Here is a 20,842-nt window from a genome sequence, read left to right as displayed (position 1 = left end):
AATATAAACTTCCTGGAACAGCCTTTTCTGTGGGGATGAAGAGACTGTCAAAGGCAGTGTAGTAGCCACTGCCTCCTGTTCCTTCACCTCATTTTCCCTATTCCCTCCTTACCCTCTCTCCCTTGGCGACTTCGTCTGTTTCCCTAAGAGAATGAATGTTCCAAGTCTTCAATCAATGCGCTCTAAAAGGAGAGAGAGCCTAAGAGTATGAGTCAACTTTATTCTTGGTACCGAACGCTGTTTGTTCTCTTGTTAGTTGCCCTGAGGAACAGGGAAGTACAGCTTCTATTTCTTACATCTATTTTTCTTTTCCTTTCATAAAAGGGAGGTGAAGGGTAGTCAGCACATTTCATTAATTTAAAAGAGATCCATTTAAAAGAAAATGATGAAACACTGAGCCCCTGTTCTATACACACGCTCTGGGTGCATAGGGCATTATGAAATATTTACTTTATGGTGCTTAACATGTTACAATTGACTTTATTCACCTTAGTGTTGACTTCTTAGACAACCCCAGGAGATGAGCAGGCATCTGCCTGGTGGCCTGATAGTTGAAAATGCTCTCCTTCAACTTTTCCAGATTTGAAGAATACATCTGTTATCTACCGTTCTGTCCTCACCTTATATTTCAGTGATTTATAGATGTACCTAGGTTTCCATCAGGCTTCCCTGGTGGTTCAGTGGTAAAGAATCCACCTGCCAATGCAGGAGATGCAGGTTCCCTGAGTTGGGAAGATCCCCTGCAAAAGGGAATGGCTACCCACCCTAGTGTTCTTGCCTGGGAAATCCCGAGGACAGAGGAGCCTGGTAGGCTGCAGTCCATGGGGTCACAAATGAGTCAGACGGGACTCAGTGACTAAACAATAACAAAAAAGGCCTCCATTAGAATGTAACCCCCTGAAAGAGAGAATCTTGTTTTCTCCTTCATCTTTGTTTCCCTCCACGTCATCAAGCTGCACATTCACATTGCACGTGCCAATACTTAACAGATGTTTCTGAGTCAATCAGTTAAGTAAGCCTTGCCAAAGTGGTCGCCTGTCACTACTGCCTGGCTTTGTGGAAATCTTTCAGCCCTGAATGTTGGTTCTCAAGAGTGTTAAAAATAGCAACAATAATAATAGGTATTACCTGTGGCAACCAGGAGCAACAACTGCTGTGAGAACCAATGATAATGAGAGAAAGGACAAGGAGTTATGTTGCGAGTACAGCCAATCAGACCCTGCCTCAAACAGAGCCAGGGGACAGCTCCGAGGAATTATGTCCAGAAGGGAGCTGCTGGAGAACACCCACATTCATCACCAGTATCTATGACTTTCAGCACTCAGAAGACTGCCTCTGAGAAACGTTGCTCTGTGTCTCACACTGGGAGTGAGGAAGGGGAGCCTCTCTCTCTGGGCTCAGTCTGGAAACTTGAGTAGTCCCCTGACACGAGGATTGCTGAGAGACTGAGCAGATGCAATAGGAATGCCTGTGCTCTTCCCTGACTGCCTATTTTGGCCATCTCCCTGCTTTTAGTCTCCTCTGTGGAGGGTTCAGAGGCTTGAGCCAAGCCAAAGATACAGGAGAAAGATCTGGAATATACCTCAATGGGTAGGGCCAATTAAGACAGAGGGGAGTGTACAGAGAAGAATGTTCAGAAAACAAACTCCTTGCAAGAATCTGGAGTAATAAAGGGCCCAAGTCTTCTACTCAGTTAACCCCTGGACACTGGTGGGAGCTTCATTTTAATGTATGATTGTTGGGGAAAGGTGCGTGCATGTGCTAACGTGCTTCAGTCCTGTCTGACTCTTTGTCACCCTGTGGACTACAGCCCGCCAGGCTCCTCTGTCCAACCGATTCTCCAGGCAAGAACACCGGAGTGAGTTGCCATTTCCTTCTCCAGGGGATCTTCCTGATCCAGGGATTGAACCTGTGTCTTCTGTGTCTCCTGCATTGGCAGGGGGGTTCTTTACTAATGGCACCACCTGGGAAGCCCAAAGTTGGTATGATAAATCATGATATTTGGAGTGGGTGGACAAACAGTCTAGTCCCCTGGTTGGCCTTCAGTGGAAAGAATCAGTAGACTTCCTGATTCACCCTGCTCCTCTCTCAGCACCATTTAGAGATCTCTCCAGGGAGAGGCTGTGGCTATTATTGAGCCTATCCAATGTCCTGTGTTTATGCACTGGAAGTTCAGGGTCTGGTAGACCCGGATTCTCCCTATCTTGCAGAACGGAACTGGAATGGTAGGCCTTGAAAGTCAGGGGTTCCCACTCTTGTACCTTCCCAATGTGGCAGCCCAGTAGTCTAGAGCTGGGAAAATACTGCACTGGCAGGACCACCTTCCTTTCCCCTGTACCCTGAAGATGTGTCAAGTCCCCACCTGCAGAAGGAGAGGAGAGGAACTTGTCCACGCCCCCTTTCCCCTGTCACCTGCTGTTCACAGCTGCCATGTAGACACATTGGTAGTGAGGCATCCATTGTATGTGAAAGTGTTAGTTACTCAGTCATGTCTGACTCTTTGCAACCCCATGGACTATAGCCCACCAGGCTCCTCTATCCATGGAGTTCTCCAGACAAGAATACTGGAGTAGGTTGAGGTATCCATTACTTGACTTTAAACTCTGCAGTTACCCTGGGTCCAAAGGTTCTGGGAGCAGCTTCCCTCCTTTAAGTCTTTAATTAATTTATTTTTAATTGAAGGATAATTACAGCATTGTGTTGGTTTCTGCCATGCATCAACATGAATCAGCCATAGACATGCACATGTCCTCTCCTTGAGCCTCCCTCCCACCTCCCACCCCATGCCATCCCTCTGTGTTGTCACAGAGCACAGATTTGAGCTCCCTGCATCATACAGTAAACTCCCACTGGCTATCTAATTGTACATATGGTAAAGTCTATGTTTCCATACTACTCTCTCAATCCGTCCCACCCTCTCCTTCCCCCATTGTGTCCATGAGTCTGTCCTCTGTGTCTCCATGGCTGCCCTGCAAATAGGTTCCTCAGTACCATCTTTCTAGATTCCATATATATGCATTAATGTGTGATGTTTGTCTCTTTCGGACTTCACTCTGTATAACAGGCTCTACGTTCATCCACATCATTAGAACAAACTAAAATACTTTCTTTTTTATGGCTGAGTAATAGTCCACTGTGTATGTCTACCACAGCTTCTTTATCCAGTTACCTACTGATGGACATCTAGGCTGCTTCCATGTCCTAGCTACTGTAAATAGTGCTGCAATGAGCATGGGGTACATGTGTCCTTTTCAGTTATGGTTTTCTCCGGGTATATGCCCAGTAGTGGGATTGCTGGATCATGCCTTCTTTAAGTGCTGACTGCTCTACTCGGTAGAGCTTCCAGCCTTATCTTCACTAGTTCCGAGCATTCCATGTTGTTTTCAGCAGGAGACTCCCAGGCATTCTGGAAGCTCTGCATGGGAGTAGGAAGGCTACTGTTGATGTAGCTGCCTGGACCTACAGCAAAGAGCCAAGAAAAAACAAATCATTTAACACCGTGTGCACCCGACTCACCCAGAGCTGGCACAGCCAGTGGAGTCTGCAGAACTATGTAAATCTTCCTCCAAGCAGTCTATCTCTTCACTAGCTACAGAACACAGTGTTATCTTTTAGTTTTTAGTTATTGTTGGACTCCTTTTGACCCCATGGACTGCAGCATGCCAGGCTTCCCTGTTGTTCACTGTCTCCCAGAGATTGCTCAAATTCATCTCCACTGGGCCAGTGATGCTATCTAACCATCTTAACCTCTTTCATCCCCTTCTGCTCCTGCCTTCAATCTTGCCCAGCATCAGGGTCTTTTCCAATGAGTCAGTTCTTCAAAGGTAGCCAAAGTATTGGCCTTTCAGCTTCAGCATCAGTCCTTCCAATGAATATTCAGGGTTGATTTCCTTTAGGATTGATTGGTTTGATCTCCCTGCAGTCCAGGGAACTTTCAAGAGTCTTCTCCAACACCATGATTCGAAAGCATCAATTCTTTGGCATTCAACCTTGGACAGCAATACTGTCTTGTTTCTGAAGCTAGAAAGCCAACCAACAAGATCTTCAGAAAGGAGAAAACAGCTTTCACCAGAGGGATGGGGTCTTGTCTTTTATTGTTGCTGTCAGTACTTCTGGACCTCAGAGAGAGGACTCCCCAGCAAGAACCTGGAACTAAAGTGGCTTTTTTAGATATAAACCTTCAAATCAATGTGTAATGGACCAGCGATTATTGTTCAAAAACTTGGAATTCCCTGGCAGTCCAGTGGTTAGGACCATGCTTTCACTGCCCAGGGCATGAGTTCAGTCCCTGGTTGGCAAGTCACGCAGTGTAGCAATACATAAATACATAGATAAATAAATATAAAAATAAAAATCTTAGTAAAAGAAGAATTATGCTGTAACCTGAAAAAAAAAAAATTAACCTAAAATCAGGAAAGAATTGGTCATCCCCCCTCCCACCAAAGGAAAAAAAAACACAAAACAGGAAGAGAAGGGTCTAAGAAGCCAATGCTGGTAGTGTTTATCCCAGCGTTTTTGAGTGAGAGGTTATATTGGCCTATTCAGTTCTAGAGGCAAGTAAATTACTGCTTTGGAGCTGGATGAGTTTGGTTCTATCGAACATTCATACATAAAACAGACACCCTCATATCTAATTCCATGCTCAGCAAGCAGCCTGCCCTTAGAATCTGATTCTCAGGTGCTGGTTACAGGACACAAATGTTTTAGCCATTGGCTATTCTATTTTTATTCATAACTTTCATTGTGGATAAACTGGTCTCTGATTTTGAATACCAGTTTCTGGAAGCTTGGTTATGCTCTGGGAGATAAATCCACAATCTATAATAAATTGAATTTCTAAGCCTATAGGACTTAGGGCCAGAACCTCACCCCGGTGAATCATCAAAGTAAAACTTTGCCCTGGAGGACCTTTTTGGCTCCTGGAAGCTGCCTGACTGGTTGCTGGTCAGTATCCTTCCTATTCATACTCTTATTAAAGTTTTAAGACCTAGTGAGGGTTTTATCAATATTCAGGGACTAGCAGGATAGAATTGTGTTTGGGATCCTGGTCTGGAGTCAGAGAGACTTATATCTATATATATATATATCTTATCTTCCATGTTTAACTTTAGCAAATTGCATAATCTTTCCATTTCAATTTTTCTCACCTGTGATCTAGGGATAACAAAAGTGTCCACTTCATATAATTGTTTGGAAAAAAAACATGAGACAGCATGTTAAGCACTTCATGCAGTGCCTAGCATAAAATAATGCTTAATAAATAGTAGTTAATTTCATTTTTATAGCTCTCACTAGATGCCAGGCACTAAGCTAAGGCATTGATATATTTGCCCCAAATCAAACAGCTGGCAAGTGGCAGAGCTGGGCATTGAACCAGGTCAAAGCTAATGTATTTGACTACTAGGTTAAACTGTCTTTGATGGCTTAACAAACACAGTGAAACTTACCCTTTTGAAAAGTGTCCTCTCCTTTAAAGGAATACATTTGGAAGACTCTGTGTGTATTCCTAAGCCTATTTGTAACTCCTCTTTTGGACTTACCTAAGAAATCTGTGATATATTTTTGGAACATCTTTAATAAGGCCAAATCTTTGTTCTTGGATAGAAGATTTGATCTTGTTTAATAACTAAAACTTAGTGCCAACCCCAGTAAATAAAGTGGAGAATTACGATGGGAAATGCCTTCCTTGGTCAAAAACCATGAGCTCTAGAAAGCAGTTCCACAGTTTTGACAGAAGCAGTAAATACTTCATCATCAAAGAGTGTTTTCTATTGTTACTTCACTCTCCTGCCACATTGGTTTTATATGGGGTGAAGTTGTAAATATGTATTGTTACTAATAAATTAGATTAATTTCAAATGGTTGAATTATTGTAACTAAAGACTAATTAGTGGATTAATATAAACATAAGGAAAGATCCCAGTGAAGGCCTTGTCCTTTTAACAGTTCAATTATTGACATGAAAATATGCTCATCAAACCTGTAAGTCAAACAAAACTGGAAATGGGTGATTTTAGAAAAGCAGGCAGAGGTGGGCAGTTGAAAATTTAACAGACTTAAATGTAAGGTACTTTACTTCAAGCTAGAAAAAAATAACCACATGTACAAGATAAGCAATACAGAGTAGCAGAAGCACATGAGAAAAATGCTTGAAAGTTTGAGTAGATAGGAACTCAATCTAAGTTAATATGCCAAGAAAAATGCCAAGAAAAATACTATGATATTAAGCTAAATTAAAGGAAGCATAAGACCAAATAAATCTTTCACTTTTTACTAAAAAAAAAAAAAAATAATAAAGAAAGTATAGATTCTGGACAAAGGAGGTGACATACTCTGCTGATTAGCTTTCTAGAAATGACAATATTGGGCTTTCCCGATGGCTCAACAGATAAAGAATCCATCTGTAAGGCAGGAGACGGAGGAAACTTGGGTTTGATCCCTGGGTCAGGAAGATCCTTTGGAAGAGGAAAATGGAACCCACCAACCCACTCCAGTATTCTTACTTGAATGATCCCATGGACAGAGGAGCCTGGTGGGCTACAGTCCAAAGAGTTGGAAAGAGTCAGATAAGACGGAACAACTAAGCACAGGATCAAACTGTATTTGGAAGAGAGTAATCATGATGGTAAAATAATATAAGAAATGTTGAGTTGTTAGGAGATGTGTTCTTTGAAGGTGGAAAGACTGGGGGTGGGCATGATTGATTTCTTTAAATATTTAATGTGTCATCACATGGGTAAGTAATTAAGTTCATTCCATTTTGTAGTCATGTGGTAGGATAAGAAATGTGAATGGAAGCTTCTTTGAGATAGATTTTTAGTTCAGGATGCAAAAGAAAAGTATAAAGGTGATAAAAATGAAATGAGGCCTCAGGAAAAAGTTTCTCCATCACTTGAGGTGCTCCCAGAAAAACAGAAACTCAACTTCTATCTTTCTCCCCAAGAGAGGACTCAAGCCCATTAGATCCTATCACCACCATCCAAAAATAACCTTAAAGCACCCACATGTGTTGTGAAGCTAAAGAGAACAACCATCCTGATTTTCCGAGGACTGAGGGAGTGGTTTCTTGGCGTGCAGGACTTAAAGAATGCTAAAACTAGGAAAATTCTCAAGCAAATCTTGATGAGTTAATCACCCCAGAGGTGAAGGAATTTTAAATAAAGTAGGTCCTTTAAGGAATGGTTAAAACAAACAAAAGATATGCAATCAAACCTTCCTTGAACCCACACATGAATAAATGAAAGCATTGTCCATTCTCTTCCATATAATAGAAATTTCTAGATATTTAACACTTACTTTTAAAATACCAACAGGGTTTTCCTGGAGGCTCAGTGGTAAGGAATCTTCCTGCCAATGCAGGATACATGTCTTCGATCCCTGGGTTGGGAGGATCCCACATGCCACAAAGCAACTAAACCCATGCACCACAACCATTGAGCCTGTACTTTGGAGCCCAGGAGCCCCATTTACTGAGCCCACGTGCCGCAACTACTGAAGCCTGCACACCTTAGAACCAGTGTTCAGCAATAAGAGAAGCCATCGCAGTGAATAGCCCAAGCATTGCAACTAGAGAGTAGCCCCCACTCACCAAACCTAGAGAAAGTCCTCGAGCAGCAACGAAGACCCAGCACAGCCAAAAATAAATAAGTTTTTAAAATACCAACATATATATATGTTAGATTCATAATGTCCTAAAACATTTTAATAGTTCCCTGTGCTCTTAATCAATGTGGAATACAGATTTGTCTTTTTTTGAAAATATACTAAGAAAAAATTAGAATTAGAATATACAGCAATAAAACAAAACAGGTAAGACTTAAGTTTTAAAGTCTGACAGAGGTGGGTTTGAACTTGCTTCTATTAAGTACAACATGTGAGTTTGAGTGAACTCCGGGAGTTGGTGATGGACAGGGAGGCCTGGAGTGCAAGTCATGGGGTCGCAAAGAGTCGGACACGACTGAGCAACTGAACTGAACTGAACTGTCAAGTTACTTAATCTGTGCCTTGATTTTATCTGTAAATTTAACTATAAATTGGGAATAACATTTGTACCTGCTATGCAGAGCAGTACCCAGGAGACCATAATAAGCACTCAATAAGTGGTAGGGACTTTACCATTATTATTAATAACCAGCAGTTATTTTCTGTGCTGAATAGCTCCAGCTGACTGCACTGTCTCCTAGATCAGCGGTTCCCAACTTTTTGGCCCCAGGGACTTGTTTCATGAAAGACAATTTTTCCACGAATGGGAGCGGGGGGTGGGGAGCAGCAGGTGAGTGAGCAAAGCAAAGCATCTTGAACTTTGCTTTGCTCACTCCTTGCCATTCACCTCCTACTATGAGGCCTGGTTCCCGTACCACGGCCTGGGGGCTGTGGACCCCTGTTCTAGATGATCTGAGCAAACTCTGCTGTCTGTTCATCCTAAAGGAAGTCAGTCCTGAATGTTCATTGGAAGGACTGATGCTGAAGCTGAAACTCCAATACTTTGGCTACCTGATGTGAAAAACCAGCTCATTTGAAAAGACCCTGATGCTGGGAAAGATTGAAGGTGAGAGAAGGGTACGACAAAGGATGAGATGATTGGATGGCATCACCGACTCAATGGACATGAGTTTGAACAAACTCCAGGAGTTGGTGATGGACAGGGAAGCCTGGCGTGCTGCAGTCGCAAAGAGTTGGACATGACTGAGCAACTGAACTGAACTGAACTGATGAAGGCATTTGAAACTCCTAAGGAGCAAGGTGTATGTGCTTTTTGATGGCTATTTACTCATTTATATCTATTCCCTGCACTGTGTTCCAAATACTTGGGTGTCCTGGAAATATTACTTACCTATAAGTGTGAAATTACAAAAATCAATCAATTAATCTATGAATTTTACCAGTAGTTAACTTGATCATTTTCAAACAGTTTTTCAGTCTCCTTTCTTTGTCCTACCACCCATTTTGGACCAAAAAAACACCCTTTTTAATTTTTTTGGTTGTTCCCTGCATCTTGTGAAATCTTAGTTCCCCAACCAGGGATTTAACAAGAGCCACGCAAGTAAAAGCACTGAGTCCCAGCCACTGAACTGCCAGACAATTTCCCGCAGAAATCTTTATTCTTTGCTAATGGCTGCTCAAATACCAGAGTTACTTGGATGAAGTGTGCATTTGAACGTTATTAGTTTTCTCAGAGAAGCCTAGTTTTCTAAAGCACAAGAATGAGACTTTTAAGACAATAATTATTTTTCCTTTATAACCTTACCCTTGACCCTATACTGAAAAAGCAATATATAAACATGTTGCTGTTGTTTTAGTTGTTCAGTTGTATACAACTCTTGTGACCGCATGGACTGTAGCCTGCCAGGCTCCTCTGTCCATGGGATTTCCCAGGCAAGAGTACTGGAGTGGGTTGCCATTTTCTCCTCCAGGGGCTGTTCGCAGTCCAGGGATGGAACCCATGTCTCCTGCACTGGCAGGCGGATTCTTTACCACAAGTCACCTGGGAAGCCATAGTATATAAACATACATTCAGGAATCAGAAGAAGACTGTGTATGAAGGATCATGGAGGCACACAACACGGCTGTACTGACTTTCCCTCCCCCCTTCCTCTCCTCCCACCTGCAGGTCTAACCATTCCAACCCAAATCTGTGGGTCACCAGTTCATCAATTGCACTCCTCACTTCACTACTGGACAGAAATTGCCCATTCAAGTTTTTATCTTAAACCCACAGTCCAGCTCTGAAATGTACCTTGGGAGAGCAAAGTCAAGTATAGTGACATCACACACGTGTCTGTTTGAAAGTCACAGAGTTGTTTTTTTTTTAATCTCTTCAGCCCAAAGTTAACCTGTTTGGAACTGACCACTGGGAGTTGGCCTCCTGTCTAAAGGTTTAGCTGTGAGTAAACAATCTAAAAAAAATTTTTAAAGACCTTATTTTTTATCAGACTGTTCAAAGAAGGACTTTTGTGGGTAAAAGTTCACTAGGCTGAAACAATAGAAACATTGGAAAGTGGAATATGGCCTTCACTGTTAAAGCAGAGGGTCTTAGTTCACCTTTGCTGACCTCCATCATAGGAGAGTATAGATACACTTAGTTCACATTTCAGAACATTTTGCAATTGATCTTTTTTATAAGAATATTTGTTATTTGTATGTATTTGGATATGCCGGGTCTTAGTTTAGGCACATGGGATCTAGTTCCCTAGATGCTAGCACAGGGATCAAATCGGGCTCACTGCATTGAGAGCGCCGAGTCTTAGTCACTGGACCACCAGAGAAGTCCCCAGTAGATCTTTAATATAATAATAGAATAATCCCTTAAAAGATACTGTGTTCAGCAGTTGGGCATTTATCCAGGTCTAAGAAAAATGGGGAACAAATTTCAGCAGGGTTGATCTTCACTAAGCAAATAACCTCCTGAATCATTTTTTTTTTCTCCTAAATCATTTTTAATGATTAGAAAGTGAAAGGAAAAAAGTAGCAGGAACTTTCCCACTCCCTTCTCCTGTATGGATCCCACTATAGATTCTCAAATTACCTTGAAAGACCACTCAGAACTGAACACATAGCCAGTCTAATGCATCCCCTTACTTAAACCTTCCTTTTTAGTTTTCAAGAGATAAAGTAACCTAATCCTTCATTAATGAGCCTCTAAGTTAGGAGAGGCCGAAACTTAGTACTATTTCAAGAATATGAAGGTAATTACATGTCCATGAGTTTACCCATGTAGTTATGGTGACCATATGTCCTAAATTGTCTGGGATGGTCCAGATTTCACACAACTGATCTCAGAAGTTCTTTACTTCTCAGACCATGAAGATCAGATACTTTTCAGTTTCTAAAATAAGATTATTTTAGCTAAAGCCTCATATGATCGGTTAACAGTAATGATGTGCAAAGCTGTTTTAGGCCGAGGGAAAGATATTGAAGAATATAATCATCTTCCGCCCCCTAATAACATCTTTCTAAGGTAATAACTCGTCATATTGTCTATGTGAAAGAACAGGGGTTATCACAATTATTGTTAGAATTATTATGATCCTCTCCTTACTCTAGTGTATGTGGAGAAGGAGAGGGAACTGGTTCATGTCCCTCTGAGTTGTTCCCCTTCTAGTTGGAATTAACACACTCTCCCAAGTCCCCACTGCATCCTAGGCTCTTCACCAGTTCTTTCCTCCATCATGAGTCACCATTCAATGTGGATCACTGTCTCGAACTCCTGGATAGTTCTCTTTTCAGACTGTTGTTCCCTGTGATGGGTGCAGCATCCAAATAAAAGTGAGGCACGGTACACTTCTCTGTACAGTTTCATCCCTTTATTCTCCATACCTCCACTACACAAGGAATGCAGGTCTATTAGACTTAGTGATTGATGGAGTAACTTAAAGAAATCACAGTATAGGAAAGAAAAAAAAATTGTTGTAACCAATGCAAAATCTGTGATAGGTGCTCTATTTGAGCTGCCTTCGTGGAGGTCCAATCCAGACTTCAGTTTAATCTCATTAGTTAGAAACTTAGGCAACATAGACTTGATGCTTCCAGAATGAAGTCCATATTTCACTTGCAAATCTCTCATTGCAGAAGTGGTTTTAGTCTAGTGAACCTGCAAAAAGACTGTAGAAGGGAGGCCAACATAATTAAATGCCCTGACACCACCACCACCTCCATAAGAGGAAGTCCAGAGCTGAAGAACAAAAGGAGATTTGTTATAGTTGATTGCTAGATTTTTTTATAGATCCTAGTTTTAGGGTACCAATGGGAGTGCTGCATAGTGACCTTTCTAATAGTCCCAGGAAAGCAAAGAAGACACTAGCTACATCTTTCCTAGATGATTGACATGTAGATAACCCAGTCTATAATCTTTCTACCACACTCTTGGGTCTGAGAACCCTGTCATTTCCTAACCTCTGCTGTGTGGCTGTCCACCTACTTTGGGAACCTCTAACCAGTATCCAAGGAGTTGGTCTCATCCCAGTAACTCTCTCTTGCTGCTCCCAGTGGCTCATCCTCTGAGTCTGAGTTATTTAGTCCAAAAAAACCAAATGCTTCAGATATCTCTCACAGAATAGTCCAAGTGGGCACATGGGTCCTCCAAGTATGATTCCTACTTAAGTCTCCTCACCACTGTGAGTAGCAAATATGTCTCTTTATCTTTAAAATTGACCAGCCAGTTACTGCTGGAACACAGATGCATACACATATACATACCTTTCAAGGGCAAATGTTAGATCACAGAAACAACATAAAATCTAAACTAAAGCTCTTAACCTGCTTATAAAGGGAATTCATCCCACAGATATGTCTCATTAGAATGGTGTTCTGTTGTTGCTGTTTTAAATAATTTCTTATGTCTTCAGAAAGTGTCAGTCACTCAGTCATGTCTAACTCTTTGCAACCCCATGGGCTGTAGCCCACCTGGCTCCTCTGTCTATGGAATTCTCCAGGCAAGAATACTGGAGTGGGTAGCCACTCCTTTCTCCAAGGGAATCTTCATGACCCAGGAATCGAACCTGGGTCTCCTGCATTGCAGGCAGATTCTTCACCATCTGAGAGGAGGCATGCAATTCCCATTTCCCCTCGTGAGGATAGAGTTTAATAATTTAAAATTTTCTTCTATCATGCCACCAAACATTTTTATTTGTTCAACAAATATTTATTGAGCTTCAACTTTAAGTCTGGAGAAGGGCATGGCAACCCACTCCAGTATTCTTGCCTGGAGAAGTCCATGGACAGAGGAATCTGGCAGGCTATAGTCCATGGGGTCACAAAGTGTCAGACAAAACTGAGCGACTAACACACACACAACTTTAAGTCAGGCATACTCATACTCAGAATAGGGTAATGAGCAAAACAAAGCTCCCTGCCCTCATGAAGCTTACGTTCTAGTAAAGGAAACAATTTCAATATCCATGGTAAAGAGCCTATTGTTAATGTCTATAATACTGAAGATTTAATATACTCTGGATTTAATTCAGAATTATATGCATGCACATTTTCCATGTAACCAGGAGATTTTATCTCAACTCATAGTAATTGCATGTTATTAAATATCCATTTAGTAAGGAAATGTTCAAACATACCCAGTCTGAAGGGCCAACTCATTGGAAAAGACCCTGACGCTGGGAAAGATTGAAGGCAGGAGGAGAAGGGGACAACAGAGGATGAGATGGTTAGATGGCATCATTGACTCAATGGACATGAGTTTGAGCAAACTCCAGGAGATGGTGAAGGACAGGGAAGCCTGGCATGCTGCAGTCAGTGGGGTTGCAAAGAGTCGGGCACGACTGAGTGACAGAACACTACCACCATCCAGTCTATGACCAGTTAACTCAATAGACAGAGAATATTAATGCCATCAAGGTCATTATATTTGGGCTTATTTTATGTGCAAATTAGTTAATACCCTTCAGCCTCATAGCCACAGACTACTTTGCTAACTGGTCTTTCTGCAGAGGCCTGCAGTTGGCAAGAGCAATGAAGGAACGATAGATTAGGTGTCCATTAGCACCTCTGGGAAAACAGTTTAGCATTCGCTTCCTGATGATAGTGTTCCAAGAGGCATGGCAGGACAATAGTGTCATTGTGATAAATATGGCCCAGGGCAGTCTTCACACTGAAAATTCTCCAGGTTCCCTTCAGCCCCCACCAGCCAGGCGAATCACGAGAGAATTCTTTTCCTTGGATGAGATTCTTGGGATGGAATTTGCAGTCCTTTCATTTCTGTGTTGCTTCTGTGGTATTGTCTTGTCTTCAAGAGAGTTTCTGAATTAAACTGCTGATGCAAATAATTTAAGAATGACAAATGAGTTGTTCTGAGAATTTAAGCTGATGCCTTCTGGTATGTTTGAAGGGCCTGGCTGCTAAGGTTCCATGTATGTGAAGTATTAGGAATGAGTTCATTAGAAAAAGAGAGAGCCCATTAAAAGGAGAGAGGTAGGGTTGGGAAAGAAGAGTGATTCTGGGCACAGACCAGATTCATATTTGAACCCTAGGGAAAGGGAACTAAAATCAAGGGCATGCAAAACCCAAGAGTCCATTCCATAAAATCTCTATGAGCCCTTCCAGATCAGCTGTGTCACTGTGTGAAAGAAACTGAGGGTGAAGAGTGATTTTGCCAGTTGGAATTTCTGTTGTAAGAGTCTGTAATGGCCAGTATCAGGCCCCCACCTCCGAAAACAAAAGCAGAGGCAGCACCATCCTCAATGAGCACTGGCAACGTAGCACAGACACCAGTGGTTTCAGGTGCTTTGGGGCCTGTCATCAGTGTGTGTGTACAGGTTGCCTTTAGAATGGCAGGAGATTATGCCGAAGTGAATCAGAGAATCAGGAGAGTACATGCAGGGGTGGCTAAGTGCAGTAGTCAAGACTGATTCCAAAAAAAAAAAAAAAAAAAAGACTGGTTCCACAGATTTCTCACTGCCAGAGAAGTGAGCTGTGACATGGAAAGGGGGAAGGCTAAAATGAACCCTGCAATACTGGGCTGGAATTGGAATTATTGATAAGAGCACATTGTTTTATAAGTGTGTGAGAGAGAGAGAGAGAGAACAAGCGAGCCTGAGCCTGTACTCTGAGAGAACCTACAAGTTATGACACAGCAGTATGAAATAGTACACTTAGAACATTAATTTTTCTAAATACTTTTCTCCACTACAGAAACCAGGATTTCTTAGGTAAGTGGCTTACTTCAGGGCCCGGGCTAGGAAAATATAAGAAAAACCTGAAATATATTGTGTCATAAAGTCAGGAAGCTTAAAGAATTTTGGAGACATGTCAAAAGGACAGTTGGAAAGGACTGCTGCTGTTGCTGCTGCTAAGTCGCTTCAGTCGTGTCTGACTCTGTGTGACCCCAGAGACGGCAGCCCACGAGGCTCCCCCATCCCTGGGATTCTCCAGGCAAGAACACTGGAGCGGGTTGCCATTTCCTTCTCCAATGCATGAAAGTGAAAAGTGAAAGTGAAGCCGCTCAGTCGTGCCCGACTCTTAGCGACCCCATGGACTGCAGCCTACCAGGCTCCTCTGCCCATGGGGTTTTCCAGACTAGAGTACTGGACCACCACTATGCAAATCAGGGACAATTTTAGCATCATAATAGTGTCAATAACAGATACCCACTGAATAAAATAAGAATTTATGCATCATAATGGTATAAATAAATTGGCAAACAAATCATAGAGAAGAGAACATTTTTCCTTGTGGTAGAATGCCAACTAAAAAATACAGTGGGAATGATAGAATTATAAAAATCCCCATTTGGCAATCACTATAGTAACACTGACTCTGGCAAGAGTCATCAATGGATACTAAAACTAGTGGGTAAAGTTTGTTGAGAAACAAAAAGTTTATGTAGTCTCAAAGTATCTCCCTATGAAATAATTAACTTTAAAGGAAAAATAGTAATTTTAAAATAGAGACACCTGGCAGGCTCTACCTTAACAAATCATTTAAAAAGAACAATTCAACTCCTAATATTACATACTCAGATCACATCACTTCTGTGTTATTCCTGCTTAGAATGCGTAACCTGAAGCTAATCATGAGGAAACATCCAACAACCCAAGTTGAGGAACTCTCTACAAAATAACTGACTTGTAACTCTTCAAATATTTCAAGGTCACGAAAGAAAGAATGTGGAAAATTTCTTCCGGATTAAAGGAGACTAAAGATACTTGACAACATAATGCAATGTATGATTTGTATTTTTCTTTTACTCTAATGGACATTATTGGAACAATTGAGCAAAATTTGAATGAATTTATAGATTAGATAATATTATTAAATCAGTATTGACTTCTTAATTTCCATAATTGCACTGTGGTTATGAAAGATATTGTCCTTGTTTTTAGGAAATATACACTGAAGTACTTAGGGGAAAATGGTATCATGTCTATATCTTACTCACAACAGAAAAAAAAAGTCAGAAAAATGATAAATAAGTAAATACATACACATGTACAGAGGGAGAGTGTGCAAGCCCACAGTAGGTATTTTTTTAATTAATTATTGATTTATCTTTGGTTGTTGGGTCTTGTTTGCTGCATGTGGGCTTTCTCAGTTGCAGCGCGTGGGCTTCTCATTGCAGTGGTTTCTCTCGTTGCAGAGCACAGCTCTAGAGCTTTCAGCCTTCAGGAATTGCAGCACACAGGCTCAGTAGTTGTGGCGCATGGTCTTAGGTGCTCTGAGGCATGTGGGATCTTCCTTGGCCAGGGATCGAACCCGTGTCCCCTGCATTGGAAGTGCGGGGTCTTCACCACCGGACCACCAGGGAAGTCCCCACACAAGGTGTTGACCTAGGTTACTAAGAGAAAGAGTTGACATTAACAAACAATGTACATAAGACCTCGGTCAGAAATTCTGAAACCATGCCCTAAAGCCCTTTCATGGGGTACCCAGTGCCAATTTATGTTGTAAAATAAGAGAGAGCCCACAAGGCAGAGGTTTGAATATCAATGAGTCATTCTTTATGTTTGAGACACCTTTATAACACTCTTCTAACAGAAAATCAGTTTGATTCATCTCAACTTCTATTCACAAAATCCTCTACCGAAAATTGTTTCTTTAACTTTCATTATGTTCACGTTGAGTCACTGGAATCACAAACTCCACACAGCTCTCCTGCTTGAACAATAGAATAATTTTTTTTTTTTTGGCTACGCTGTGCAGCACGCAACATCTTAGATGCTCGACCAGGGATCGAGCTAGTGCCCCCTATAGTGAAAATGTGGGGTCTTAATCACCGGACCACCAGGAAAGTCTCAGAATAATTTGTTTCCCCATGCATAGATTTAATACAGATGAATTAAAAACATTTATGTAATATAGGGATAAAATATTTTGGACCCAAAACCTGATTAAAAACCAGCCCAGATCACAGATTACAAAATACCGCCATCCCCTCTTATTATTTGTTTGCTCGCTTTGCTCTATTATTCCTATATCACTTGTGGACAGGAAGCAGCCATATTGAAATACAAATTTGACTTGTTTCTTTAAAAAAAGAAAAACAAATAGATGGTTTATTCTAAGAACATACAGGAACTTATATTCTAAACGTCCATAAATACATTTTCTAGGGACTCTTATCATCTTAGAACGCTACTACAGCTTCTCTTTAATCTTTTTAAACATCCTGTTACATAAATTGTGACTGTATCTATAGCAGGAAGAATAATAAGATAATAATTGGTCAGACATCAAAAGCACTTGGGTGGGTCTTATAGGGACATTTAGTCTTCTCTCCCATCAACACCATGTTCTTAAAATTTTTCCCAACTACATTAATCTATTTTTTGTTTGTTTCTTCTTTTTCCTTTCCCCTAAGTAATTACTATGAATTTTTGCCAGATCAGAAATTTTTTCCAGGAAGAGACTCCAAGTATTAAGAAAGCAGACAAACAGTACCTGAAGATAAGATATAAACTCCTTCCAGGCTCGCCTTTGATTTCTTTCTCCATATTGAGTGGAATTAATTGGTGGAGTTGCACGTCCTCAGTTTTCTATGACAGAGAGGTACTATCTGATCTATGCTAAGAATTTCCTATTAACTTTCATGGGATATATTTGGAACTGTTCTTACCACCTAGTATTAAACAGTAAGAACCACACAAATTGTCATATGTAGGCTGTGAATCATATATATATACATCCAGCAAGTATTTCTTGGTCATAAAGTGTTAGGAAGAGTTTTAGAAGCCATTTAGCTTGACCTCTCTTTCATCACTTTTCTGACAAATGGTCGCCAGCTAAGACTATTGTTGTAACAAGGAGTTCCCTATGGTGTGGGGCAGCCCATTCCGTTGCTGGACAGCTCTCGTTGTAACCCTTGCCTCTTGCTGTGATTATTTGCAGCCTCATAGAATATGTCTACCCCTCTTCTGTAAAACAGCCCTTTAAACATTTGGTGACTGCTAATTCGTCCTAAGCTATCACCAGCTATTGATTATTATGTCCTTCAATTTGATTATTTTTCAGATCACATTGATAAATGCATAAATATCCAAAAATTAACAATAGTTAACTCCAGAAGGCAACTTATGGTTATGTTTTCATGTTTGCTTATGTGTAAATTCTAATTTTCACAATAAATATTTATTCTAATAACAATGACAACATTAATTATTTTTATTGAGTTTCACCTAGACACCAGGTCCTGGCATGTGTATATTATTATCCTCAGTAATCCTGAGAGATAGAAGCTATAATTATCCTCATTGTACAGATGAAGAAACTAGGGCATAGAGGAATTAAGTAATTTGCCCAAGGTCACATAGCTAAGTAAGTGGCTGAAAAGAAACTGGAAGCTACGCTTGCCTGATTCTTAACCAATTGTCGTATAACAAGAAAATACATTTCTCTTTGCGGGGGAGGGGGATATTTGTTTTATTTTTAGTATTTTATACAGAAACATATACAATATGTTAGATTTGATCTGAACAACATAAAGTACACTGCGATTATTATGTCCTTTGATTTGGACACAATGTAATCTGTTAATGTCCCTATGACTGCGTTTGATTTTTCACCTGTGATGTGAGATTATTGGCTCATATAGAGCTTTCCAAAAAATCATTTGGTTCTTAATTTTTTTTTCTCCCTTGACTTCCTTTTGCACATCCTCTGTCACCCCATCAATTCCTACCCCACAAATAACCATTTTATCAATCTAATTGTTAACAATTTTCTATATTCTCATATGATTAAGTGTCAGTCAGTCAGTCAGTTCAGTTGCTCAGTCGTGTCCGACTCTGTGCGACCCCATAGACAGCAGCCCACCAGGCTTCCCGTCCCTGGGATTCTCCAGGCAAGAACACTGGAGTGGGTTGCCATTTCCTTCTCCAATGCCTGAAAGTGAAAAGTGAAAGTGAAGTTACTCAGTCTTATCTGACTCTTAGCGACCCCATGGACTGCAGCCTACCAGGCTCCTCCATCCATGGGATTTTCCAGGCAAGAGTACTGGAGTGGGGTGCCATTGCCTTCTCCGTGATTAAGTGTAGACAAATACAAATGTACACATATTCAATATAGGGTTTTTTTGTCATTTAAAAAAAGTGATTTCTTTTTTCTTTTTATTTTTTATTTAAAACAGTTTCTCATCTAAAATCCCTCTAAATCAATTGTCAGAGTACAAATGTATTCCTTTTAATGGATGCTTCTCTCTGTCTTTTTTAAGTACACAAAACTTTTATTTTATGTTCATTTTTTGGTTGAAACAAATGGCATGTGAGATCTTAGTTCCCCAACCAGGATTCAAACGCATGCATGCCCCCTGCTCTGGAAGTGTGGAGTCTTAGCCACTGAACCACCAGGGAAGTCCTTTAATGGGTATTTCAAAATGTGGATATACTGAAAGTACCACAACATTGCTAATCAGCTATACACCAATACAAAATAAAAAGTTTAAAGTTTGAAAAACAAATGTGGATATAGTAAAAAAAAAATTTGCAACCTTTCCCCTATTGATGGCATACATAGTATTTTTTTTAAGATTTTTTTTTTTTTGATGTGGGCCATTTTCAAAGTCTTTATTGAATTTGTTACAAAATTGCTTCTGTTTTATGTTTTGATTTTCTGGCCGAGAGGCATGTGGGATCTCAGCTCCCCTACCGGAAATCGAACCTGCGCTCCCTGCATTGTAAGACAAAGTCTTAACCACTGGACAACCAGAGAAGTCCCCATATAATGTGTGTGTGTGTTGCCTGTTGAAACAGTGTGCCAAAGTATCCTTGTACATCTATATAGAACTTCGTTGTCTTTATTTCAGTAGTTTTATTGAGGGAATTCCCCAGTGGTCCAGTGGTTAGCGCTTGTGCTTCCACTGCATGGGGCGTAGGTTTGATCCCTGATGGGGGAACTAAGATCCCACAAGCCATCCCCAGAACTGAGATTGCTGGGTCACATTTTTGAAATAATAGCTGTTGCAGCTATTGCTTGCCAAAAAGGCTATAATAACAGCTACATGAAAATACTCTTCACTCCACATCCCTGCAGCGGTATTGCAGTCTATTCAGCAACCATTCTAAGAAAACCTCTGTGAAACAAGAAATCAAAGGAAACTACTTAAACATAATAAAGATTATTTACTGCAAATTAATACCAATTATAATTCTAACTGGCAAAATATTAAAATTCTCTCATTCAAAATTAGGAACTGCACATTGAGCTTTTAATAAAAAAGATTTCCCACGTCTCTTTTATGCTTCAATTTAAAATTGATGTATATTACACATATAAAATGAACAAATCATAAGTACACAGATCAGTGAGTTATTGCAAAATAAACACATCCATATAACCGTTGCCCAGGTCAAGAAATAGACACTAGCAGCACCTCAAAATCCTTCTTCATCTCCCCCCATCATTGCTCCCTTCCTCCTTCCTCAAGAGAACCAGTCCTGACTTTTAGCACCATAGAATAGTTTCCCTTGGTTTTGAAATATACAGAAATAGAATAATGCAATGCATATTCTTCTTTATGTCTCTGGTTTATTTCCCTCAATATCATCTTTGTAAAGTTTTTCATATTGCAGATAGCAGCAGTTCACTCATTTTCATTGCTGTGCAGTAATTCATTGTATGAGTAAGATATACGCTTATTCGTTCTACTTTTGATGGACTTTCAGCTGCTTTTGAACCTGAATCCTGTCATCCAGTGTGTCAGCCACCAATATTCCCAGCTTTTTTTTTTTTTTTTTCCTCTAAAAGCAAGGCTTTATAGGGCCCTTCCAAAACAGTGGGAGGGAGAACAAACCACAGGTTTGCTTGGTTGCTGGCTTCCCTAAAGGGGAGGGAGCGAGCCTGTTCCTTATATGTGGTGAGGGTAGGGGTGTGTCTGGGGGGCTGGAAAGGTAGCTTGAAAATG

General features: G+C 40.6%; 2 long non-coding RNA genes across 2 annotated transcripts in view; one reads left to right on the top strand and one right to left on the bottom strand.

The window, feature by feature from the left end:
* Window positions 1–20,842, top strand: part of LOC109555915 (uncharacterized) — a 179,659-nt gene that overhangs the window by 135,620 nt on the left and 23,197 nt on the right. The window lies entirely within an intron of this gene.
* LOC139182166 (uncharacterized) lies at window positions 15,959–17,500 on the bottom strand. Its single transcript, XR_011565748.1, has 2 exons — window positions 17,386–17,500; window positions 15,959–16,282 (listed from the first exon to the last, which is right to left on the bottom strand). It is a non-coding gene; the product is annotated as an uncharacterized lncRNA (long non-coding RNA).

Source organism: Bos indicus, chromosome 3 (assembly GCF_029378745.1).
Source record: "Bos indicus isolate NIAB-ARS_2022 breed Sahiwal x Tharparkar chromosome 3, NIAB-ARS_B.indTharparkar_mat_pri_1.0, whole genome shotgun sequence".
In the NCBI taxonomy this organism is placed as follows: domain Eukaryota; kingdom Metazoa; phylum Chordata; class Mammalia; order Artiodactyla; family Bovidae; genus Bos; species Bos indicus.
The sequence above is the reverse complement of the archived record's forward strand: the minus strand, read 5'-3'. Positions and strand labels throughout refer to the sequence as shown.